The sequence below is a fragment of the Anser brachyrhynchus genome (genome assembly GCF_964034855.1).
Source record: "Anser brachyrhynchus genome assembly, chromosome: 2".
Classification (NCBI taxonomy): Eukaryota; Metazoa; Chordata; class Aves; order Anseriformes; family Anatidae; genus Anser; species Anser brachyrhynchus.
The window spans coordinates 58,678,189-58,705,584 of NC_137695.1; the positions used below are offsets into that span (position 1 = coordinate 58,678,189).

A 27,396-nucleotide genomic window follows, 5' to 3' on the forward strand; every position below is an offset into this window, starting at 1 on the left:
TTCCGACCAAACGGTTCGCTCCCTTCAGCCAGTGACCATCAGGCACTTTTCCACCAGCCAGGAGAGCCCTGCATCCATGAACATCTGGCGGACTCACAGGGGACATCTGCCTCCTGGCAACTCTTCAAGCTAAGGCTTGGAGGAGCCCTCCTTTGCCATCCCCCAGTCCAGCACTTCCCAAAGAGCTGCACTGAGCCCTGAGGAAGAGAGGAGGACAGCGACTGGCATCCTCTGAGCTGCTGTGCCAGAGACAACAGGAGGAGCCTGTCAGAGGTCCCCCAGGCTCCTTGGGGCCTCCAGGTGGTGCCACAGAAGTTACAGAGTCAGCTGTCCCTCTGGAGAGGCAGAAGACATCCGTTCCAACAGGCAGAAGTGCTGGACTTTGGCGCTGAGGTCCAGTGTAGATGCTTCATTAGGACTCTTTGTCAAGAGTGGAAAATAAAGAGTTCTAAATAACTATGCAAAATAATAAAAATAATAATAAAGCAAAAGCAACCAAGAGTAAAAGAAAAAGCAAACCAGTATGTGTCTCCCTCTCTTTTTTCGAACTTTGGAGTCTGCTTGTGGATTCCTGTGTCCCCTTCTGGTCTCCCCAGTACAGGGAAAACATTGCCATATGTGACAAGGGCCCAGCCCAGGTCCTCAAAGCTGGGGAGGGGCCCAGGCACACGGCATCCAAGGGCAAGCTGAGGGACCTGCCTTTGGTCAGCATTAACAAAAAAGGGCTCAGGGGGGACGTGAGTGTTGGCTACAGATGCCTACTGGGAACGTAGAAGAAGATAAAGCCTGACTTTGCTCAGAGGCACTCAGTGGTGAAAAGATGAGAGGCAGCAGGCCCATGCTGGAGGATGGACAACTCCCAGCTAGGCAAAGGGAAAAGATCATCCCTGTGAGGGTGCTCAGACATGGAACCTGTGCCCAGAGCCTGCAGGGTCTCCATCCTCTCCAGGGTATCCAAAGTTGGCTGAGCTTGACGGAATCTAACCCAAAGAGCTGACCACCAGTCCTCTAAGCATGTGGTCCATACCAGTAGCCTTTACAAAATAGCAGGAGCCAAAGGGAGCAAGGAAGCCATGAAATAGCTGAGAGGAGACACATTTGTGGGCAGTGGTCACAGCACTGACCCTGCTGTAGTTCAAGAATAATTTGTACAACACTTTCAGACATATGGCTGGATTTTTGCGTGGTCCTGTGTGGAGCCAGGAGTTGAAATTGATGATCCTTTTGGGTCCCTTCCGACTTGGGATATTTTATGATTCCATGATTCTTTGTTGTCAATCTGAAAATGGAATGATCTTTCAGATAGCACTTTTTTGATGTATGTGGTGAACTCTGAAGTTAGTTGTGCATCCTTAGATGCCTGGAGTATTTTGTGCCTTTATCTAGGAACTCATGTCAGATGCTCGGTCTTTGTGCCTGAAGGCTCTTGGCGGTGTCTTTGGCTAGAGGACACAGGAGGTTGGTGCTCTGTCCTGCTGAGTTTTCCATGAGGCTCATCCTGCATGCAGGGATTACTGGTGTGAATGATTTTCAAAATCTGACCTGAATTTGACTTAGTGGTGGTGGCATATCATTAATGCTTTACTGCCTTTTACCCCCCTTTGGACCTGTGCACCTTTAACCCAGTTCAGCTGCCTTTTGTCATGGAGAAATATTTTTTGTTGTTGTTGTTTTTTTTTTGTTTTTTGTTTTTTTGTGAAGTCACAGAGCCCTGATTGTGGCTGCTCTTTGTGGGATGCTGTTCACACTGATGTTTTAAAGTAGCTTTTATGATCATTAAAAGAAACTCGTTGAGTATAATTCAAAAGGTATTTGTCTGAGACGTTGAAAGAGCAGAACTTTCACTTGGGAGCTTTTCTTTTCTTGTTTTATTGCCTCAAAAATAAATACTGCTGTATTAATATTCTTCAAGTAGTTTTAGCATAACCTATTACATTGAGTATTACCACAGTTAATATCAAGTTCCATATGCCTAAAATATTAATCAAAATATTTCTGAAACTGCATTTGGTGTTGCAAAAATGCAGTGTTGACAATAGATACTGTTTTTCTGCTTCTAAAGGAACTTTATATAAATTACAAAACATTTTTTCTCCCTTTAGAAAAAATGCTAAAAATCTTTAACTTGCTAGTGTGTATACAATTTTAATATGCATACAGTCAATTTTTATGTGCATATATAAACAAACAGTGTAGGACTTTTTTTTTTTCTTTTTTTTCTTTTTAAGGCAGTCCCTAGAGATTCTAGTAGATTCAAAATGCTTATTATGCTAAAGAAGGAAATATTGGAGTGAGAGTAGAGGATCCCAGTATAAACAGCAATAAAATACAAAATGCTGGTAGATCTACATGAACTGAAAGAATCATTTTAATGTTCTTTCACTTTGAAAGTAATTTATGAGAGCTAAACTTGTTTGGATTATCCAGTTTCTTTTGAAAAGGGACTTACCTGAAGTTCTGCTTGATTTAGTTTTGTTAAAAATAAAAAATAAAAATAAAAAACATTTTTTTTAAATTTTATTCTTTCAGATGATTGTCTTAAGTTTAATGACTTAGAAGCTGCGGTGAAAATGATACATTAAAAATAAATAAATAAATAAATAAAAGAAATAACATGTTAAAGCTGTATATTTAAATCTGTAGGAAATAGGCTTGTCCAGTAGCTATGCTAATACGAAAAAAATATGTATATAAATGTGCACACAGAGCTTCTCTCACTTTGCTTATTTGTCCTCGGTTCTTCCCTCATTCTAAGTTCAGCACGCCTTGAGGGAATTTGCTTTGAATGTACTGCAATGTTACTGTGAGTTGGATTGTGTGTTAATTTCAGATGGGTTTTAAGTTTGCTGTTAACTTCTTCCTTCTGTGATGAGATTTCCTTTTATTAGTTAATGCTGACTTTGCTGCATTTGGACTGCATTCTCTGTCACTCTTTATGAATACCAAAGTTACAACCACCATAAATACTGAGAGCACGGAGGAGGAGGAGGTGGAGTAAACAATTTATTTTCATGTGTTTGGGATTACCACATAACTCTCAAATGGCAGAGGAAAGTGGAGTTTAATGGTCACCCTTAAGTTGGGGGGGGAGGGAGGACACAAAATAAAATTGTTTACTTAGACTTCTTCTGTGTCTGTATTAGTCATTCTTGGTTCAGACTACTGATTAAATGATGGCTTTTTATTTATTCAGATTTGATTAGGAGGAGAGGGATTTAAATATGTATTTTCTTTGTACATTAAGTTTATCCTGTCAAGAGGTTCAAGGTGAGCTGAATATATCAGGGGTGAAAGGGAGGTTTGGAGACAACCCTGTGAAAACCAGGAGTGCAGTAGGCTTTACACTTGGGTATTCTGAGGCTTGCAATATGTTTGTGTTTGAAAGGGGAGGAGGTGGGAATAGATAAATTTGGCTCCTACTTTATCCAATCACACCCTACAACTTTGTCCAAGTAACAAATTCTGTTGCTTAGTTTATCAGAGGAAATAGGAAATTTTGGTTAAAGCTAGATTCTCTCTGTTTCCCTTATATTACTGTTGAGCTCTGCAGTGAAAATACAGGAATATTTTCCAAGATATTCCCACCATGTGATAAACTGCTCTTTCCTCTCTTAGAAGCTGGCTTATTTTGTCAGCAAAAATAATAAGAAACAGTAATAAAATAATACTATTTCCTTCTATAAACTCTTCTGAAGGAAATAGGAAAATACCATGTGACACACCTGAATCATTGCCAAAGTGGACTGTTTCAGATTGACTTGACGTCTGCATGGTATGGCTTGAGGACATCACATCTCTCAGGCCAGCATTCTCTATTAAAAAATCTGAGATGCCGGTAATCAGTATTTTATTTAAAGATGCAGCTGTGCAGAATATATGGTAGGAAGCTCTGAGACCCACTGAATTTCCACTCATACATGAAGTAGTGTGTGTTTTCCTTTGCAAGACTGCTGTATGCTCATAGAAGTCAACAGGTCACTGAAGTTTATGCTTGAGTTCAGGCATACGTTTAAATCCCTCCTGCTCAGTAATTCTTATATACATGTACATTCACACCAATTCAGAATTCATTAACACTTTAGCACATGCTTAATTTCCTTAGGGATCTAGATTCCAACTCATGCTACCTCCTTTGAAAGCTTAAGATACTCAGCACAAAGGACAAGCACTAAGCACAAGAGCACAACGCCAAGAAGACCCCTTCCCCATCCAGGCTCCAGCTGCCAAGATCTCTACTAGAAGTTCTCAAATGCCTACAATGTAAGAGTTAAAGAGACAGAACTGGAGTGGTTAATTATCTCATGTGCTGACAAAGAAAATATCCTCTAGTCTGTCTTTCATTGTTTGGTTTAAGTTGAATAGTAAAGTAAAGTTTAGAACAGGTGCTGTTATTTTCTAATCACTTTCAATGTTACAACTTCCTTGAATAGTATTTTACTTACATGCCCAACTCTTCTGAACCTGAGGTACAGTATCATTATAATGTGGTTTAAAGATTAAAAAGAAATGTTTCGATCTGTAATATCTCAAAAACACTCCATTTTGAAGCAGTCTGGTGCTTCTTGACTTCTGGCTCAAGAAGCTCTTTATGTAGCCTATTTATGACACCAAACATAACAGTTATGTGAGAAATGCATTTGATTTGTATTAATATTGGGTAAAAGGAGTATATGCTTGCTGGGAAGACTATTAAATGTGTGCAGAAGGTGCAGCTGAAGTACCTGGTATCAATGGAACATAAATAACATAGAAACCTCACTAAAGAGGATGCCATGGATGATACTGAAGATCACACTTTGATCTTATCGTCAAGGACATAGCTTTTTGATACAGATGATATCCTCCCACAGATAGAGCTGATATGAAAGACTTTTTAATGTATATTTTAACATGATTCTGTGAAAACATAAATTATGGTTCAGTAGCCTCTTCTGTCTTGCTTGCACTTCTGAATTGTATTCACATGGTTTTCAGGTTTATCAGGTGTCTTGGAGAGACATGTTTTTACTGTATTGACCCTTTGTCTTGAGTGCCAGATCCTAAGAAGGGTAGCAGCATCCCACAGTGCTTTTCCATGTCTGCAGAATCTGTTGCTTCTGGGTAAAATTTCATCTTTGTGGTTGTGCAGAAAACTCTGCAAAGCAGAGCACAGGCTGATGCTTTCAGCCAATAGCAGACTTCTTTTTCCAGTCATTACAATGAAACACAACTTAATACTTTGTCCAACAAAGCTATGGAAAAATGGACTTTCCAGCCATCTTCTCACTATTGGCTTGTGTTCTCTCTCTCTGATAAAACTCCTTTGGATTTCAGTGTGATAACATGTGGCTCAGAATCAAGGGCTGAATGTGCATGGTGTGAACAAACCATGCATATGTGGCTGTCCATGTCTAGTGGTAGCACACCTTGGAAACTTGACATGACTCACTCCTGGGAAAATAAATAAAATTTAACACAGCAGGGCTCATTCTATTACGGAGCTCCATTTGGGTTGGGATACGGGCCAAACTACAACGAGCTGTGTTACAGGAGCATAAGCCTCTGCCTTTCACCCACAAGGCATACTTCTGCTATTCTGGCAATTGCCAGAATTTGATGATAACCAAATCCAGTTTTGCTTTTTGGGCTGCTTTGCTGTTTGATAGCTTAAAATGTTAACTGTTTTTAAAGCAGTACGTGCAACTTGACAGAAGGGAGGAAAAAAAATATTTTTAAATTACAGAACTACTAAAATGACAAGTAGTTTAGTGTTGCCACATAACAGTAAATACATGGGGAAAAAAAAAAAAGCTGGAAATTTAACATGCTTTAATACTCCAAGCAACAGACGTCTTTCAAATCTACTGAATACATTGAACATTTTGAGCAGTGGTCCTCTCTTTTTCATTGCACACGCTATATTCTTTTTTTCTACATTGTGATTGTATTTCCCCGTGTTCCTTCAAACATTTTGTTAAGAAAAAAACCATATATTTTAAAACAAAAACTTAAAACAAGTGTTTGAAAATGGTTTCTGATTTTACTACTAAACATGTTTTCAGAACAGATTTCCCTGAAATTGTCCATCAAAGGAATATTGCAAGCAGTGTGTTCCCATTATGTATACAAAAGCCCATTACTTAAGTCTAAGGAAGGCCAAATTTCAACAGGCCATGCAATTCTGTCATCTTTCCCCAAAAAAAATTGCAGTCAAAATCCAGTTTTTAAATAAAATTGGTGCCCCTTTGGACTGTAGTTGCTAATTTGATGTTATGCTTTCATGTGACGTGAAACCTTCTACAGCCTTTCTCTTCCCCAGATGTGCTCTGCAGGATTTTCTTTCCTCATGTAAAGCCACTTCACATGGCAGACATGTAAGCTGCTGTCAGGTCTTTCCAGAGCCTGCTTCAGTCTGTTTTCTCGGTTTGGGCTTTACTTGTGCCTCCTCAGGTGAGGACAGCAATGAAAGGTGCCTTTCCTGAGCCTAAGCATTGCCTGCAGGGCTCGGGCTCTGCTTGCTTTGCCCAAGCCTGCTGCAAACCCACCTGGCATGACCCTCACCTCCCTCCTGCCACTGAGTGCTCCCAGTTCTAGTCTTCCCAGCCTGTCATCTCCTCCACAGCTCCTCAGTCACAGTCGGCTGCCTCCAATCTACCACAAAACACATCATCTGGGCATGTTTTATTTCTGGCTTTTGACCGCTCGCTTCTCCATAGGTGACTCTGCTGGTACTGTACAAACAAAAGGCCTCCCCCTTCTCCTGGCTTCAGCTCCTGACAGGTCCGTGATTAAAGATGTAATCGTTATTACCTTAGCTGTACCATGCTGTATATATGTTGTTAAATAGTAATCTCTTTAAAAGACTTTGAGGTTATAGAGAGTCCAGTTCAAAATCTGCATCTGGCTTCTGCGAAGAGCCAGGATTTCAGCTGTGTCATGCAGAGATGTGGTTCATTGCAGATCACAGCTCAGGATCTTTGCCGAGACATTAAATGAGAAGAGATCTTACACGTGTAGAGCAATGGAAGGAGATGATGAGGTTCTTCTCCAGAGGTTATATTTGATTAGATATTGTGCAGACATAAATAAGAGAGTGCTGCTGCACTAGAGACTAGCATTAGCAACCTAGAGGTGGCTTCCAGTTGGTATTGTGTGTTTTGTAGAAATTGTGTTATCCATTTTCTCTGTGCTTTGTCTGACTTGTTTTTATTACGGTAGCACCTGGAGAGGGCCGGTAATGTGCCAGTTACTGTAAGCACAAATCTCTTAAGCCTAGTCCTGTTGATATTAAAAAAAAAAAAAAAAAAAAAAAAAAGACAAGAGGAAAAGAAGACATAGTAAAGACATAGTAAAGTGTCTTGTTTGCTTTCATACGGGTAGCCAGGGGCTACCATCCTCTGGCTGGCTGCAAGTGGTGCAGAGACCTGCACCTTGGGGGTTTACCCCAGTGTTTGCCTCATTTTAAGTCACCGCACAGCCTTTTCTTACTACAGCATAACTCTGCTTTAAAAGTGTTCTTTTTATTTTTTAACTAAACGAGCACCTCTAATAGTAGTTTTTGGAAGTGATGGTCAGAGCACTGACTTTTCTATCCCTGGCCTATAGCCATTAGAGCAAGTCCAGGTCTTGTAGGATCTGTTCCTTAGGAGGAACAGCACTCCTTCCTAAGTAAATTTTAGCACCATTGTTCTAGCAGTCTCTGGACTATGAGTTAGCATCTTTCTAGCCTTGTAATTATCTAAACCACCCCTCTTGCCCAATCAGCCTTTGTAGTAAAAGGCTAGTTCTTAATTTCTTTGGCAGTTTTGTTGTAAAGTTGTTCAATGCTGTAGATGAAAAGGGTTGTGTATGGTTTTGTTTGTCTTTTGTTGTTGTTGTTGTGTGCCAGCAGTAACTGAAGGCTTGTTTCGGGCATGAAGGAGCAGAAGGAGAGACTCTTTGATGGCAGATCAAAACCCCTTCTCTCAGGAAGACATCATCCCTGCACATTCCTGGCTGTGTGGACTGAAACACCTTACAGAATTACTGGGATCATTTCTGGGCTCCCCAGTACAAGAGAGGCTTGGAGTTCTAGAGCAAGCCCAGTGAAGGGCTACCAAAATGTTTAAGGGACAGGAGCATCTCCCGTATGAGGAAAGGCTGAGGGAGCTGGGCCTGTTCAGCACAGAGAAGGGAAGACAGAGAGGGGATGTGGTTGGTGTGTTTAAGTGTTTGAAAAGAAGGCGTCAAGAGGATGGGGCCAGACTCAGTGGTGCCCAGTGACAGGATGAGAGGCAATGGGCACAAACTCCGACACAGGAGGTTCTGGCTGAATATGAGGAAAAACTTCTTTACTGTGAGGGTGGCAGAGCACTGGCACAGGTTGCCCAGAGAGGCTGTGGAGTCTCCTTCTCTGGAGATACTTAAAACCCACCTGGATGCCATCCTGTGCAATGTGCTCTGGGTGACCCTGCTTGGCAGGGGGAAGGACTAGATGATCTCCAGAGGTCTCTTCCAACCTCAACCATTCTGGGAATCTGTGAATCCCACGGGACCTGAAGCAGATCAAAAATGGTGCTCCTTAGCATCAGCCTCTGGTTGAAATGGCACGTAAGCAAAGAGCAGAGCAATGAGGATTTCTGGTCCTCATTTTGAGCTGAGTGTAATCTAGCAGCTGGGTGTAACCACTGCAAGAATTTGAAGGCACCATTTCAGGAGTTGCCAGCTGTTCTCTGAGGGATCAACCATCAGTCTTGTGCCAGAGGTGCTTAACTGGGCGCAGCATGGGATCTGTTTGCACTGAATAGCAGTAAACTCTTTAATGTGTGGAGAAGGACTGAGCACTCAGTAAGTAAATGGAAAGCCACACATAATGCCATTATGCAAGCTGTTACCACAGAAGTAAAAGTTTCCATACTTTTCTTTAAGCAGGTGTATACTAGCAATCTGCTGCTTGATCATGTTTGCAACCGAAATACTTAGCACAAAAAGTGTGCATAGCTACCAGCTGTCAAGAATTTCCATGTTCTTACCACGTAATGCAAAGCATCTTTGCCTGCTTCTGTTCTCCTGCCTGTGCCTCCTTACTCATTGTGATACCTCTGCCTTACAGCGACACCTGCTGCCACAGGCAGACCTGTCATGAAGCTTGCCCTTCTCTCAAAGGGGTAGCATTCTGCCCCCAAACTGATTGCTAGTTGCTTTTCTAAAATACACTCAAGTCCCCTTTCTTCTTCCTGAGTCTTGTTTTCTCACTAAATTAAAATAAAAATAAATAAATAAATAAATAAAAGGCCTAAGGCCAGCAGCTAGAACCCATATGGTATAAATTAGCCAGTCCCAAATCTTATGCCCATGCTGCTTTTTCTACCACATATATGATAATTTAATCTCTTTTGATCAAAGTTCCCCAAAGGGTGGTGTGGATGTGTGGCTTCAGCATGAGAAAGTGTATTGGTCAGCCTCTGAAGTGATGTGAAATGCACTGTAAATTGCACATCAGCAATGGCATAGTAGGGTGTACATTTGGAAATATTCGTGTTGATTTGAATTAATTATGTGTCTAAAACCTTTGCTGAAGTACCTGCATTGCTGACCATGGTCTTGATCCCTTCCGGGGGGGGGGGGGGGGGGGGCGGGTGGAGCTCAATCCATTCATGGGGCTGCTGGGGCTTAATGACAGGCCTGTCTCTGAAAGCGTCCCTAATTCACATCTGGAAGTTTGCACCTTGTACCTGAGGCAGATTTTATCAGCTAAGGTGACTCTCTTCTCTTCCACCACCTTTTAAAGCCATTTCTCTGATGCCCTGACAGTAAATTGATGGGATGGGTTAGGGCTAGCTAGAGAAGGCTCTGGCTCACTAAGCACTATGAAAGATTAATGGAAACCAGTGATCCTACAGCTTGGAGGTTGGTGCTGATTACTTTGGAAAATGATGTCAGTAGAGTACAGATGTCTTTGGAGGTAAGCTAACTCAAATTCCCCATTTCTCCCTCTCCCCAGGCTTCTTTGGGGCTCACTGTTAGGGTGCATGTAGTCAAAGGCAGAGGCTGGGTCAAAAGAGATCCTGGAATGAGGACACTTGATTTTTGTTCTAAAAGACATAGATCTTTCAATCTCAATCTTTTGCTCTTTCCTCAGGCAGATTTCCCAACAGTTTGGTCAAGGACTGAGCAAGAATTATTGCACTGGACATGCTAACTTCAGTATATGGGCTCATAGGTGTGCCGTAAATCAAATGACTTCATGCAAAAAAATTAGCAAAATTGCTGCTGGCTAGGAATTGAAAATACACAATAAGAAAAACTTTATTGATACTCTCCTAGATGACAGGTTTTGTTAGTTTATAGTTCACTGAAATATATTTTCCACAGTCAAAATAGATAACTTATTTCAGTAATAGAAAAATAACGTTGTTCTTTCCAGCATGAAAGTAATCCCAGCAGGGATACACATACTCTACCATGCTAATACAATTCTACTTTAATACAAAGTAGAAACTTAATATAATTCCTGGGATGTTACTATTGCATTATCAAAAATGAATTTCAGCAAGAGCAAAATGACTGATGTTCCAAACGATATTATTGAAGTTTGTAGCACATCCCTCTCTTACAGGCTGCAAGAATGATTTAAAGGGTAGCTCTAATTATTTGATTTTTTTTTCTATACAGTTATTTTTAATTATGTCCTCTTATGCAGGCATTTCTTTCTTCGTATCTTTAATTGTAACAGAACAGTGGTTTGGTGGTTTTGTTTTTGGATTTTTTTCCAAATGCATATTACATCATTTTATTGTTGAATGTGTGCTGTCATTCCGCTTTAGAAGAGGAAATACTGGGAATGCCCTGGTGAATTAAGCTGTCTCAGGAAGTAAATGTTTCTTTAAACACTGCTTGTTGTTTTCATTATAGGTGAGGAAATCTGCCACTCATGCCCGGGAAGAAAAAAGATATAATTAAATTTCCTATCCGTCCCCGTTCTTTAATCTCAGATTCAGATTGATACTTTCTGGGGGCAGGTAGGTGTCTCCTCCATCTGCAAAGGCTTTGTCTGCAGTTTGTGGCAGAGGTGAGTGCTAGGGTCAGCAGTGACTTCTCACAGTGATCCTCGTCTGCTGCAAAGAGGAGGCAGAGTCTTTTGCAGTAGACAGAAGGTAACACACAATTCCTCTGCTCTGCCGGTTTCTTGAAAGCCCTTAAGGCTGCATGAGTGATAGCATTGCCACCTCCACAGCTCACTGAGAACAGACCACCTTTCCCAAAGGCTTGTTTGGCCTCCATCCTGTGCCCGCCTGCAATTTGACAGGAAATATCGCCTTGTACAGGCTTTGAGAAACTGCTGGCATGCAAACAGTTCAGGCTAGTAGTCTCATCGCTGGTCGAGTGGCGGGACAGTGCACGAGGTTATTGCATGTTGATAGAAAGAGCATGACAGTTCCATTTTTATTCTTGCTTACCGAATGGGAACCTGTCCTCTTTTCTTCTTTCTATGAGTACATTTGGACAAAAAAGCTACAAAGTCCGTGCTTTTCTGGTTATGCTTTCTACTTTGTCTGTTCTCACAATTGCTAAATGTTAAGTGAAGTAAAAGAATTGTGCAGTTCCTAAAGCAGACTCTGAAATAGGAAGCAACAGGTGGAGGGAGAGAAGAGGCAATGGAGACAGTGGGTGAAGAGGAGGAGTTGAACTGCATTTAGATGTAATACAATACGTGCGATGAAAAGTGAGGCTGCCAGGGGGTATTTGTGCTGCTGCGAGTTGATGAGGTGATCTGTGGCTTTTGAAAAGGGAATGGATGAAATGCCAAAGGGGGGGTTATTAGCGCTCGGTAGAGACAATGAAGAGAGAAAGAGCAAAGGTGTGTAGCATTAGGGCTTGAACTGTTAGAAGTACCTTTTATTCAGACAGGGTGGTAAGTATGCAATATGGTCTGAGTTCTGATGCTGTACTCAGCCCAGGTAGCTGCACTGAAATCAGAGGCCTCCTCAGAGGGTGAGGACCTGCTGTGTACAGGAACCACTCAAAGCATGGCTTAAAAGCAAATACCATTCTGTGCCCCTCCAGATAAGCCTTTTAAAGCTGTAGAAGTTAGGAGTAGGGTTGGCTAAGGGAAGAATTAATCACATAAAGGGAAGTTTAACCTACTTCAGTTGTTCACAGCTATTGATTTTGATTTACTAAAAGAGCAACCATATCAAATGTTTCTTAGGCAGGAAAGCTAGCTGTTAAACCAAATTTCTGAAACACTTTTTTCTGCCAGGGAATTATTGATAGGTTGAGCTGTGACTTCATACAATTCAGTTTCACCTGTACACAAGGTAAATGAAAGCACATGAAGGTTAGTTTAGCTTATAAAGATAGCAGTTTAATCAGATTTTCATTGTTCACAGAGGAATTGTTGCATCTTTAAGAGAAAAAAAAAACACAACAAATTACAAAATCTATTATAAGCTCTGGTGACTGTTTCAAGCAGGTGGCAAGACCTTCTGCAGTTTAAACACTGAGACAGAAGGTCTTTTTCTTCACTGGAGAAACTATGCTTGTTGTCTTAATGGTACAAGTGTACCATGTAGCACCTTGTGAATCATGGAATCAAAGATGTCTTTCGAAGCCTATGTGATAGTATCACATGAAATTAGGGCATGGCTATTTGTGCTCCTTGCTAGGTTGAACAGGCCTGCTGTGTTGGGTGTTTTACATACACATACTGCAGAAAGACAGCTGACAACCTTAGGGACTTAGTCACGTAATATCAAATGAAGAACAAGAGGAATTGTTTTCCTTTCACTAAGCCTTTTAGGAGGAAGGATTCTGCTCTAAATTATCTGTTGCTGAATTGGTTTGATTGAACTTGACCTCAGGTATCTTAGCTAATGCATGACCAGTGGAGATGTTTGAGAGTAAACTAATAAGAAGTAGAGAGAAAATAAATATTTAAGGTGAATTGAGGAAAGTCCTTCCTTACCTGCTAATGTATGCTCGTTGTGTTGTTGCTGCTGTTTTTTATGCTCTTTTAACTTTCAAGATGTAAGGCTTCAGTCTGAGAATTCCCCTACATTGACCAAGGGAAGCCAACAAAGGACCTGGTCAAGAATGGATGGAGAGGGAAAAGAACTGAGCACCTGGGGAGGGCAGGAATGCTGTTCCTGTGAGCAGGGAAATAAGAGCTGGGTGAAAAGACTGACTTCCGTATAATTCTTGTGCTTTGAAGCCCAATGACTAATAATACTGTAGGCTCCAAGAACTTGTGAAAGATGAAAAAGATATTAAACAAGTCAAACAAAGTTCTTCTGAGGCTGCACCTCGAGTACTGTGTTCAGTTTTGGGCCCCTCACTACAAGAAGGACACTGAGGCCCTGGAGCATGTCCAGAGAAGGGCTACAAAGCTGGTGAAGGGCCTGGAACACAAGTCCTATGAGGAGCGGCTGAGGGAACTGGGGTTGTTCAGTCTGGAGAAGAGGAGGCTCAGGGGAGACCTTACTGCTCTCTACAGGTACCTGAAAGGAAGGTGTGGGGAGCTGGGGGTCTGCCTCTTCTCACAGGTAACTAGAGATAGGACTAGAGGGAATGGCCTCAAGATACAACAGGGGATGTTCAGGTTGGAAATTAGGAGACATTTCTCAGAAGGAGTAGTCAGGCACTGGAACAGGTAGCCCAGGGAGGTGGTGGGGTCACCGTCCCTGGGGGTGTTCAAGGAAAGGTTGGACATGGTGCTTAGGGACGGTTTAGTGGGTGATATTGGTGGTAGGGGGATGGTTGGACCAGATGATTCTGGAGGTCTTTTACAACCTTTATGATTCTATGATTCTGTGAATGCCTGTTTAAACCAGGGCAAGTGCAGGAACACACTAGATAAAAATGTTACATGTTCTAAATTGGTATCTCCAGCTCATCTGGTAGGTAGTAGCATGGGATTGGTGCAGTGACTTAAATCACATTTGAACATCCTGTCTTCTGATATTTTCTGTTACTGATATGGGAGTGTTTATTATGTACAGAGCTTGTAAATTAAATAGAATATTGATATTCTTTTTGGTCAACATTTGGCTGATTTAAATAAAGATATATTAGATATAGTTAGGTTAATTTTTTTCTCCCACACTCATAAGCCATGTTTCTATGGAAAATTTGAAAGGGTGATAATTTTCAATTAAGTAGCAACATTTAAAAAGAATACTCCCTCTAGTCAGATTCACAGCTACTATGAAGTTTTTTGGGTGTTTTCATTGAATCATTGAACCATTTTGAGAATAAAGACCAACATGATATCACGTGTAATGCATTACATTTTGAGCAAGATTGTGTCTTAGGATTTTGTTTGTTTGCTTATTTCACCTGGAATGTGTTTCTTAAAGAAGATTTTCTGAATAAGCTCAGGTGTGCTAGATCTAAGGTTTTATTTATTGAATGCACAGGTTTCAACTACAAGGAGCAAATAGCCCCAAAGAAGAGGCCAGTGTTTGTATTCAATTGAGATTAGTTGGTTTGACTTAAAATCAAGGGATGTCAAAATGCTTCCATGCTAGCATTACTTAAGTAGGGGAAATAATACAGCTAGGTAGCAGGTAATTTAAACAAAACAAAGAATACCTACCTTCACAGCTTCCATAAATTCACCTCTGAACTTCAGACTTTAATGAGAGAGACTTAAACCCAGTCTCTCTTCTTAAAAATAAATATATATATGAACCAAAACAAGAGCAGGAAGTCCTTTTGTATTGCAATTTTAGGGCTATTTATCTTCAGAGCAGATGGAGACTAAAAGCCTAAAGCAGCAATCTATAGCATTTTGATAATAAAATCACCTGCAATGTCCTGATCATCTTTGTAACTGGAAATGAGATATGTACAAATCTGCTAGTAAAAATATATTCTGAATAGTCCAGAAGTTTACAAGTTTTTTCTAAAACACTGAGCAGTTCAAAATGCAGGGACTGAAGTCCCTACTGAGACTTTACCTCTCCGTTCATTTTAAGCCTTTCTCCCTTTAGGAGACCATAGGGAACTGCCCAAGATGCTGTTTCATAGGCAGGGAACGAGCTGTGTCTGCTTGGCACAAAGATCTATAAATGGATTACCTCAAATGAGTTACTTGAGGCCAGCAAGTGAACAGTATCCTCACAATTCCCTTTCCCATCACATGCTGTGGAAGAACATCAAAATTAAAGTTTTAGCATTTCAGTAGTTTCCATGGCAGACTAGAGAGATCTGACGTTTTACTGATATTAAATGGATTACTAATTGTGTGGTTCTCTAAATAATACCTAAATCTCATATCCCCCAAAATATGATGTTAAATTGTGAACTTCTCACTATTCATCTGAAAGGCTGGATTGACCTCCAGTAAAGTTATTTTACAGTGTAATCTTATGTTTTACTGCTATCCAGTGTGATGTAAGCTTTCAGGTCCTCATCAGTTTTTGCAATAAAACTGCCAACTCGTATAGGCTTTGAACTGGGTCTTAATACAGTGTGCATGAAGCTTTTGGTTTTGCATCTACTTTTTAGTGATGACTTAGGCTTGGAACATCTCAGCACTTTGGTGAACTCATGGGATTATACTCCTCAGCTTCATTGCCTTCTGGAAATCTGTGTCTTAAGTGTGTATCCTCAGGAGAACCTGAATATAAAATTTTCAATGAAAATTCGTGGCAAAAGGCAGATGGTGGTGATTTTTTTCTTATCTAGGAGGGAGGAATAGAGGACACCTTGAAAACTGGTACAGCCTGGTGTTCTTCCCGCAGGCACGTTGTGGATGATACACAGACTGTATTTTATAAGCACAACTTCTGATTCTGTTTACAGCCTTGCTATGAAGAGAGATGTTGAGTGGAAGTTTATTCCCCTTGAGAACACAGTTTTTTTCAATAAATTCTAGATTGTCTCCTAGAAATATTTCTATTTGGAAATTTCATATTGAGGCTCTCTCACAGCCTTATTAAAGGGAGGTTTTGAAATCAATGTACTTGTTTCTTCATCACTTTTATGAACTGTGAAACTGCTGCTAAGCCATCTTCATTCATAACCATACTGTTTCCGTATGGATTTTGATATTTCTGTTCGGGGAAGATGGTATTGTTTTTTTCCATTTGCTCTATTTGCAGAGAATTCATGGAACCATAGAATGTCCTAAGTTGGAAGGGACCCACAAGGATCATTGAGTCCAACTCCTGGGTCACCAATGACCACCCAAAAATCAGACCATGTGTCTGAGCATTGTCCAAACACTTCTTGAACTCCATCAGGCTCGGTGCCGTGACCACTGCCCTGGGGAGCCTGTCCCAGTGCCCAACCACCCTCTCAGCGCAGAACCTTTTCCTAACACCCAGCCTGACCCTCCCCTGCTGTCCCTCAGGTCCTGTCACTGTCCCCAGAGAGCACAGAGCCTCTGCTTCCTCTCGGTTCAGACAAGAAATACCATTTTGCATTCAGAGTAACATTTCCATTCTTTCAGATTTCTAGCCTGGCTTGCCGCTGACTCTGCCTGTCCAAATAAATGGTCTTTGTGTCCTGTGGTGATTTAACGTGTTGGGTCATCAATATAACTAAAAACTTCCCCAAAATGATTGGTTTTGGTGACTGTTTCTTTTGAAAATGTTAACTTTCATTTTAAAAATGAAAATATCGTATTTTGTTCTTCATTATGAACTTTTCTACTCTTTTTAAAAGTACAAATAACAAAATAAATGTATGTTTGACAAAATTACACCATAGACCTGATCTGTCATGTCTGTCTGTTAATTTATACTAGCTGACCTTCCTTCTTGACTGTTGGAAGATCTGGCATAAAGAAAGTACCTAGGAAGAATTTTATTTCCATTTTAGATTTATTCTGTGTGGCAAGATTTGGGGGATCAAGATAGTTCTGATGCAGAACTCTTCTCCTCCTGAAAGGTGCAATACTTTTTAATATCAAAATTATTGTTCATTCTTAGAGCTGTGTTTAGGTGCCAGTACCAGAGCTATATCAGTGCAAATCCATCACTTCTGTTGAAGTCATTCTTGTCTTTGTTAATAGAAATACCAGTGTGTATGTACTTGTAGCTATTGCAAATATGAAATAAACCAGGTGACATTACAAACTTCATAGTTGATTTTATATTTCCAGTTTCTTGGGAAAACTTCCATTGCCAAAATTTGAGAGTTAAGAGAAAAGACAAGGCATGTGGGTCAGTCAAATACAAGGGGTGAAACTGTCATTAAAGAATTTATTACCATCTACCAATGTTTTAGACAAGTAATTCCAAGATGCTGGCTTATTTTGAGTGTTTTAAAGTATTAACTTAAGTTGGTCTAGTTTCAAAATACGTGCTCATTTCTCAAATTAAGTTGGCTTATGCTGCCTTTAAAGAACACCCCATAAAACTTTTTTTTGTTGATGTTCAGAGTGAATATTTCCTTCTTCTTTTGTCCATTTCTCTTGATTCTGTTTTTATTAGTTTACTGTTGTTATTGTTTGGTTGAAAATCTATTGAACCATTTATCTGTTAAGAGTAGGGAAAAATATCTATACACAAGACTACACAGTATGGCTATAGGGCAACTATGTTGTAAAGACATTAGAAAATAGATTACAGAGAGCAATTTCATATGGATTAGGATTTTTGTTGTTGTTGTTGACACATATTTCCAAACGGCTTTTAAAGTAAAATTATTCTTTTAAATAGCTTACACAATTTTTCAAGAAAGTGTTGGTGCCAGCTTGATTTGTTTAAAATCAAGCTTTGTTTAAAAATCTATGCATTGTAATATTCTACTTCAAAAAAAAAAAAGAGTTTCTGACTTTCATGTGTTCTGAAATTTCCTTAACACACAAAAGTTTTTGTTACTGTCATATATACGGTTGTCTGGGAATCTATTCCGTGCTGCTAAGGAATGGTGTGTATTTTAGTAACCTGAGAATTAATACATTTTGTGCTATTTAAGATAAGTATGTGATTACTTTTTTTGATGAGTTGTAGACTACTGCAAATCCAATTTAGGCAAACAAAATTTGAAATATAAATGTGTTAGCTGAAAATATTTAATCATAGTCATGAATATGAACTTATCACGCACAATGCCTTACGCTTGCAGGTTGGCTTGAATTATTAATGTATATTGTTCAGTGGAAGCAGAACAGACAGTAGCACTAACTCTGGTCTGATGAGGAACATAGTCTTGTTGGTGGTCTTGAGCAGCAGGAGGTTATTTCTCTTTCTTCGTCGCCTCGGTGCTGCCAGCCACCCTTTTCCATATGCTGCCTCCCTGCTTGCCCCATCTTCTGTTCACTGTAGGACAGGGAGTGGTGGTTGCGTGGGGGTTGCTGCTGGTAGCATTGAATCAATGACACAAGACCAAAAAATGAGCTTTTTTCATATTACAGCTTGGTCCTTTTTGCAAATGTATATGTTCTAAAGCTAATAAAAAATATTTTTGATTTTTTTTTCTTTTTGTAAGAATAGAATTGGTTTGTTTCTAATGTTTGTCTGATAACAATTCTGGCTGGCAATTAAAATAGCAGACAGCTGCATTATTCCATCACTTCTGTAGCTGTTTATCTTCATTGTGTCAGAAATCAATGTTGCTACAATGGAAAACATGAAATGAAGAAATAAAAAGTTGCACTCAGAGCTAGAAGTCAGTGCATGTTACACTGAATTATTAAACAATATAATTTTAAAACTTCAGAAATAAAATTGATGTTGAAGCATCTCCATTTAACTTGCTAAGTCAGGTAATGGATGCAGAAAAAAAGCTCACCGCACTCACTTTCAGTTACTTTACGTTCAATTATGTTTTGATGTATGTGTTTGTTTTAGGTTTAGGACACCAGTAAGACAAGTTACAATAAAGTTTTGTTAGTGAGGGGTATTGTACTTATGAAGCAATAAAAGAAGATGGTATTTGACAGGCAACCTGATGGGATACATTATGAGGGATAGCAGGCATGGTGTCTGTACGCAGTTTGATGTTTGAGGCTAAGCAGATTCTTCACCAGTGGTCATGGGGTTACAGAGGAGGCATTTGTATCTATAGCGAGTGGCGATGGAGTTGTTGACGAGAAAACAGAGGAGTTAATGGTGGCATTGCTTCTCCTACATGTTTCTTTTCCACTGTAAGGTCATCATACACCTTCCCACCTCCAAATCGAGGTTAGCTGTGCTTTTCTCAGCTCTGAGTGTTGTTAAAGCACTGGTTTCAGCTTCAGTCTTAGAGTTGGTCCCAAGATCTTTAACAATGGCCACGATTTTGACAGCTTCTGTCCTTTGGAGGGGGTGCAGCATGTTGTGCTGAGCCCCCATGCCAGTTAGTTCCTGCTGTAACACCTTTCTCAGTCTTAATAATGGCGGTTTGATTGGCGTGTGACCCAAGTGCGGGCCGCAGGAGTGTGGAATCACTCTAGGCCAAGTCTGGGCCCTAAAGGGGAATAGTACCAGCACTGCAAGCTCTATCTCAGAGAATCATTAAGGTTGGAAAAGATCTCCAAGGTCATCTGGTCCAACTATCACCCTACCACCAATGTCACCCACTAAACCATGTCCCTAAGCACCACGTCCAACCTTTCCTTGAACACCCCCAGGGACAGTGACTCCACCACCTCCCTGGGCTACCTGTTCCAGTGCCTGACTACTCCTTCTGAGAAATGTCTCCTAATTTCCAACCTGAACCTCCCCTGGCAAAACTTGAGGCCATTCCCTCTAGTCCTATCTCTAGCTACCTGCGAGAAGAGGCTGACCCCAGCTCCCCACAGCCTCCCTTAAGGATGGCACGCTGATGTGAGGATGAGGACCTCAGGCGCCGACTGCACGTGTCCCTGGGAAGAGCCACGGTCCAGGGCAGGTCCCTACCCAGTGGGGGCACTCGCATGTTTGTCTGCAAACCAGGATCCCGCCCAGCTCCTGGGAGACCTGCCAGCAATAGGATGCAAAACTGTGATCGTGGAGAGCTTGGACTCCTTTTCACCCTGAAAAAGAAGCTATTTAAGGCACATTTAGAACCTACCTCCTACATTTCAGCAGCATGTTTGGTTCGTGAAGATCTTTGATGTGACAAATTATTCTTTAAAGATAATCAAAACAAATAGTTTAGCAGGAAGAAAGGATTAACATCATGCACTTCAGTGCATTTTTCCTTTTTTTGGTGTGTGTGTGTGTATCCCAATCAGTGTTTTTACTGTTACCTGGTAATAATAGATGTATGCTCAGGGCAAAAAGAAAAGCTGATTAAATGTTACATTATTGGTTTAGCTGTCATTTTTCAAGCAGAGCGTAAAAAGGAGGAAATGAAAAGAAATAAACTTCTTTCTGATTCTTTCCCCAGTGGCATCAAGACACATAGCCTTGTCATAAAAAGGTCACTTAGATTTTAGTGTAAATGATGGCAACAAGTACTTTGTTTTATGTCTGGGCTCCGTCCTTCTGGTTTTAGCTCCAAGACAGCACGGGGCTGCTCCCACTGCTGGGGCTTGCAGAGCATGTTTCAACCATGGGTATAAGGCAGCTTGGCAAGAACCGGAGTTCCCTATCTTGACAGAATGTGAGAAGAATGACAGGAAAGAAAAGAGAAAATCATATACTAAGTGAGGGTTGCAGGAATATTAAATCTAACGTCTGACAAGAGATTACTTCAAACCCAGCAGCCTTGAATATGAATCATTGTAATGAACTCTGCGTGGAGCTGTACCTGAAGACAGTCCAGAAACTCAGTCTAGTGAAAACATAGTTGCTCTCTTGCCTCTGTCTCTGACAGCACATTACTCCTGGTATATTTACTGATACTCCGAGGTTTTTTTGCTTGCACTTGTGTTTTCTGGTACCTAAGAATTTATTTTGAAAAAGGGTCGATCTGGTCTTTTTTTATGTTCATTTTCCAAAGTGAGCATTGAGATTTTAATTTTTTTTAGGATGTTTTTGTTTGTTTAAGTAAGGTATTGATTCGAGGATTGTGTAACTTTTTTTTTTTTTTTTACTTTTTTTTTTTGATAAAGTGGAGGGGAAGCTATTGTCTATGGGAAAAATTAAACAATTTTCCCATTGTTTCATTTCTATGTGACCATGTTATCTTGGTATTAAATGAACATGCCGAGAAAAGAATAATGTTTCCTAATTCATCAGCACATTGGTTCCTTCGTAGTGTTTTCATATTTAATTGCTTAATGAATCCTGCCTCTGCTTAGCTGAGATCTCTATGACTTTCACAGCTCAAAGTAGAGTGATTAAAGATGTTCAGGAGTTTTGCAGGAAACATATAATTACCTTGCTAGATGTGCAGTAATTTTTCATCTGAGATTCATAATCCGTTCCATACAAAAGCAGGCTGCCAGCTCTGGTGTTGATGAACCTTTTACTTACCTTTCCTGGTCTTTTATGTTTGTTGAGCGATAAAGATTGTGTAGAAGTCAGGTACAAGACATTGGTAGCTGAGGGACCTTTCTTGGATACACAGACAATTTAAGAATTTGTAAAACTGCAAATTGCTCGTGGGCTGGGAGTATGTATGTGGAACTGTTAATCACCACAGGCAGAAAAAAAAAGAGGAATTTTTGGTGACATCCCTAATGGGCACAATCCTAGAAAGTGCTGAATAGTCCTACAGTCCTTCATTAACTTGCAGCAACACAAAAGTGAACCTGTAATAGCAGCTTTGAAAGCACCTGTTTATCTCTTTTAATTTCACCTGAATATCCCGAGAGCAGGTGACCTTCTTCACCACGCTTATTTAAAGCCCTGTGGACACTTTCACATTTAAAATACCAGTGACAAGAGCTAAGCCTTTTCAGTTTTAGACAACTTAACTTAAGAATAAACCTAGTTAAAATAGTTTAAAAGCACCTTAGCAAGACCAGTGTCCAGCTGCAAAGCAGGAAACTACTGTGGACTGACAGAGAAGTGAATTGCTAAAAAAGCGGCAAAAAAGTACCAAAAGAAAGATGTCTGTGTTGAATTGTATTTGGCATATAATAGCAGTAGCATATAGCCCGGATAACACAGGTAGAAAGAAACACATGGGTGGGAGGGAATAGTTTGAGATGCAGATATATCCTCTGGCTAGCAATCTGCAGCTGTACAAAGCTGTGGATTTGTCAAACATGTTTTTGCAGTTTCTGCAAGACAAAGAAGGAAAAGAGAAAGCATATAAATACGGATTATGCATTCTGTTGTTGGCAATTGATATTTTTAATTAATGCTGAAACAAAAATGTGTTAGCCAAATGTATCAAGCAAACCGAGCAATTCTCTGCATATCTACTATATATTATCACTTTTATATTACTGCCAAAGTTCTAGTTGTTAATTATGCAGTGTTCTCTTATGTGTAGATTATGCTGGCAGGTTAATTATGGTTACCAGGTTACTGAATCAATAAGTGAATGAGGAAAACAGATTGCATACCTAGAAGAATTATGTAAAATTAGAAGAGGAACATGGGGATATACTAAGGGAGGTTTAGGGGAGATGTCATAAATTTGAATTGTGACAAAGACATAGGTCAATTTCAAAACTTTGAAAAAAGAAAAATAAATGATAATTGCAAGGAATAATAGAATTTATTCTTTTTTTTTTTCTTCCCAAGAGTTGGTGCTTTCTATAAATAAACGTATTCCCTTTTATTCCATTTTACCCTTTTTATACACTGATCTTACTTAGTCTACAAGAATTACACCTGTTCTGTACAGACTTTTCCCCTGCCTGAATCTGCAGGACTGTTAAATGTGTGACAAAATACTTGCCTTTTTTCTGGAAAAAAACTCAGAGCGAAGACTTTCCTTTTCATGTTTGATATGCTGTTCATATCCTGTCTCACAGTTACAGGGAGTTATTTGTATTTGCTAAAAGAGATTCTCTTTGCTTTCATTATTGTGTTAGAATAATTTTTGTATTCACTAGCAGCCCTAAAATTTGCCTCTAGACTTCCGTTAGGGAGGGACTCTTTCATTGGTTCCTACCGGAAGAGACACCATTTTAGATGAACATTATTACTCGGAAGGACTTTGGTTTCTTCATTCCTGTTGACTCTGAAATTCTTTCAGAGATGCTGTGGGCTCCTAATACATTTTTGACATAACTCCTTCTGAGCATAGGCAGAACTGAAGGATATTTACTCTGATTGTAATTTAAAACACTACTGGATTCAACATTTGCCGCTTCCAGTAACTTGGGAAGCAGTTGTTGGCCGTGGCATTGGCTTTGCCCTTTTATACTCTTCCACTACTCAGCACATTGAGTCAGATGACTCCTGGGTTAGGTCTCTCATTTGCTAGTTCACTGAACGACACTGGAGTTATATCAGAAATGAATGTGATGCATAGAGATGTGTGGTAATTTGACAAACTGAGCTATTTCTGAGGAATGGAGCTTATCACAGAATATTCAGATTGGAAAAGCTGTAATTGTCGGTATTTCCAAGGAGTGCAGACCTGTACATTGAGCTCATGCTACAGTGCACTTGTGCCCTTGTGCTCTTTGTGTCACCTCTTCTCATCATAAAAGCATGAAGCTGTACCTTGGGTCTGTCCAGCCGAGCAAGGTGGCTAAGGGCATGTGTTTCCTCTGCTTCCAGCTGGGCTGGCTGAAAAAGCTACAACCCCCACCTGCAAGTCACGGCATCTTCCCTGGAGGTGATGGTCCTCCTGACCCGTCAGAGCTCAGTGAGCTACTGGGACGACCATTCCTTAGTCTGGTTTAGTTCACAGAGGTGAGATTATCCAAAATCCTTTAAATAATGTCTTTACCAACATGGTTCTTTCTGACTTGAATAAGCTAAAGAACATGCAATACACCTGGCAAATGTGAGGGCTCTTCAGTAATGGGATAGTAACCTTTAGAGTCAGAAGAGAAGGTGTCTGCAAGACCTGCTATGTTTTGGCTGACCACGTAAGTTATTCTTCCTTCTCAAAGCCCTGCCATCCATTTTGGTTGTGCTGGAAGATAACTTCTCTTTGACTCATGCAATGCTTAGCACTTCATCTGTCTTTTTTCACCTTCTTATTTGTGTTTTTATTTTTTTCCATCTATTTAAACTGCAAACTTCTTGGAAGAAAGTATCTCTGTTTTCACAATGCCAAGCAAAACAAAGCCCTGATCTTGTTCAGGTCCTTCAGTTTCTGCTGAAATAATTAATGAGGTTTTGTGTGAGCTGTTACAGAGTGTCTAGAGACTGTTAGATTTGCCTTCACAGTTGCTGTTCTGCACCTTGGCCAAATTGCTGTTTGTAAAGCAATTTTTGTCCCTAATATAAAAGACACTGTATAAAATCAGTTCCTATTATCTTTCCATATAAATTTTCCATCTGTATTGTAAGTTTAGAATTGCTGACTATCTCCTTAAATACTTCCAGATAATAATGTTACATGTTCTTCCAGCTAATATAAATCATTACTTTTTATCAATCAATGCTTGGTGGTGGTAGAAATAATATGATTTACTGGCCTCCAGCCAATCAGTTAATTACCTGCTAGTTACTTAAAGCACTTGGGGCTTTGGTTCGTTCCAGTGTAAGTTATTAACTTGCTGGTAAAGGATCAGTACCTCATAAATAGTTTCTCTAAATAACTTTACAATGCTGCTGAAGTGATAAGAATAAATATGTGAGGGAAAACTTTAAATTCCAGTTACATAAGGTGACTATTTTGATTTGAGATATCAAATATCAGCCCTGTATCCAGCATACAAATGTCATAGTCTTGTTGTTAGGCACCTATTGATCTTTGAAAGAATCTCAGTAGTTCACAAGTACTGGAAGTAGTTCCCATGTACTGGAAGTAGTTCACATGTACTGGACTGAATGAAGATTGACTTTTATTATTTTTTTCCATAATACTCAGTTTCTTTGGGTTTTGGTCATGTGCTTTTGAAATAATGCCAGCTGTAGTATTAGGCCAGGCATACCTTTTGGTAAGTTCACTGAGATACTTTACAATAGTTAAGGCTCTGGCTGTCTTAAAGCAACTGAGACAGGTAACAGACTTTTTTGTGTCTCATTTTCTGTATCTCGTCCCTTCTTTTTCTCCACAGAAGTCATAAGCCACTTATTTGTTTAAAATATGGGAGAATAGATTTAAAAAATCACTGTTCTCAGAAGGAAAAGGCTGTGGCTCTGTTTGGCTGGGGAAGCATTCTTTAGGCAGCTTGTGTACCTGAAGTTAGAAAATAATTTTTCTGCAGACTTTGTACAGTTTGGGTTACAAAGAACGTCTCAACTGATAAATTGCTTTTGTAGCTCCAGGGGAGAGAAGAGATTTTGTAATTGGTAAGGTCCTAGGCCTTGCGTAGATCTATTATATCTGCTAAATAAAACGATGGGCAAGATAGCTAATTTAAGGACAGATATACAGACTCTTTGCAAAGGATTGTTACAAAATTGTGTGAGCTGAACTCCCTGAGAGAACTTAGCAAATATGCCTAGGTGAAAGGAATTACATTAATCCAGTTTCAGTTGTAACCTCAAGTGAGAAAAGTTAAGAGCTTCCTGTCAAACACAGGAGAAAAAAAAAAAGAAAAAAAAAAAAAAAAGGATGTTCTTCTTGTCTTGTGATGTTATATTCATCAGGATGGGCGAGGAACCTGGTAAGAGCCTGAAGCAGTGAATCACCATTGTAAATGGCTGGCCGGCTACCATCATTTAGAAATTATTTCAGCTAATAAGATTTGTCAAGATCAAATCTGTTTGACCTTGCCTTGTTAGTATGGGTTTGAATGGTGGCTGAAAGAAGTGAGAGAAGTAGGATGAGGAGACAGAACAGAGCACAGTCTGCACAAGGAGACTGAGAAAAGTAGTGCTTACAGCAGTGGGCATTGTAATTATATGGATAAGAGAGATAGGGGTCATGGGAGCAGGAGCAATGCTAGAAAAGATGCTGAGAAGTTTAATGCTAGTTCTCCAGCCCTACAGATTCTTATAGCCTGCAGAAAAGAAGCTGCTGTACCCAAAACTACCCACATGATGAACTGGCAGTATTTGTGCTGCTCTGCTCTTTTGTTTTTTACCAAGAAGCCTCAGCCAAGGTTGCATTGTACCGGGTGGTGGTTGTAACATAAAGAATATTCCCTATGCTGGGAGTTCTGCAGAAAAATGAAAAAGAATGGCTTAAAGAGGAGAGCAGATACAGAGGTGCAGACATGAATTTTGTTGTCCAAATTTGTATAGTGTGGCTAAGTTGATTACTAAGCTAGGGAGGGAGTCCAGATTTCCCAATGAATGAGTGCCAAGCAGAAAAATGTAGTTTCGCATCACTGTTGAGAGACAATTCTAAATGAAGGGAAAAAAAAAAAAAAAGAAAAGAAAAGAAAAGAAAAGAAAAAAGCAGCTTTAGCTGAAAATTGGATTCTTAGCAGCAGGAAGTGCCTGATCTGATTATTTACACCTTTTTTCACAAAACTTTGGCAGGCTGTTCTTTTTCTTTGCCTCTCCTTGTTTTTCTGTTCCCCTCCACAAATACTCTGACTTTCAGTCCTCTCAAATCTACCAGCCCGTCTCTCTTTGCTCACAGAACTGGAAGGAATGCTCTGCACTAGTGCAAAAATGATAGCTTCTTTCATCCTGCACACTGCAGTTATCTAACTTGTGCATCTCTGAACAGAACTGATAAAGACTGCTAAGACACGGTGGTCATTTTCAGTCTTTAATAGCTCGTCATACTTTAAAATTCTTGTGAAAGAGCTATGTGTTAGCTAAATGATCCTTAATAGGGGTGCTTATGAATAAAATATACCAAATTATATCTGATTTTACAATAATAGTATTAGAATACTTTTTTTTCTAAAATCTAACAAGTCTAATAAAGGGATCAAACTATAACAGCACATCTGTTCTGGTTTAAGTCAATTGGAATTAGTGGCACATGCTCTTTGCTGTCCCCAGGTTATGTATAAGCACTGAAAATGGTTGTGGTTTTGTTCCTTTCATACCGGGAATGTTCAAGATTTAATGCTCAGCCCTAGCTTTTACATCAGATGATTTGTATTAGATGATTTGAGCAGTCTGTGGAGCAGTATAGGAACTCTAGTGTTAGTACTTCTGTGTCGGGGGGGTGGGAGGGAGGAGGGGAAGAGGGAACAGGGAGTATCTTGCCTGATTTCTTTTTTTTTTTTTCTAGTTTATATAAAGTCACCATTATGGTTTTTGTACCTGGGTGAGAAGATTGTTAGGTTTAAGGTGCAAGTTCCAACTTGCTTAGACAAGTATGTGCGCGATGATCCCTTTTCAGGTTTTGAATATTTGCCCCCCACTTAATTTAAGATGACCGAGTACTAGGTTAGGATAGATAAAAGCTATTTGGAGAGTGCAGTGGCGTAGTCAAATGAAGAGTGGCATTAGTCTGACAAAAACAGTTCAAATGTAAATTTAGAGAAAGAAGAGAATTAGTCAAGTGTGAAAAGCTAAAAGCCATATGAAATTTGAAGTTTACTCCCTACTCTGCAATAGACACTGAGTTTACACAAAAATTACAGCAACT

At 39.9% G+C, this 27,396-nt stretch overlaps 1 protein-coding gene across 33 annotated transcripts in view; it reads left to right on the forward strand.

Annotated features, from left to right (window-relative positions):
• Positions 1–27,396, forward strand: part of TPK1 (thiamin pyrophosphokinase 1) — a 329,004-nt gene that overhangs the window by 99,694 nt on the left and 201,914 nt on the right. For 6 of the 33 annotated variants that reach the window (XM_080580490.1, XM_080580491.1, XM_080580494.1 and 3 more), the window contains one exon: positions 23,502–23,636. The exons of 26 other annotated variants lie outside the window; for them this stretch is intronic. The gene's annotated coding sequence lies outside the window, so the exon portion shown is untranslated. Of the gene's footprint in view, positions 1–23,501; positions 23,637–27,396 lie in introns of those variants that run through there. One more of the 33 variants, XM_080580508.1, reaches the window with a different exon arrangement.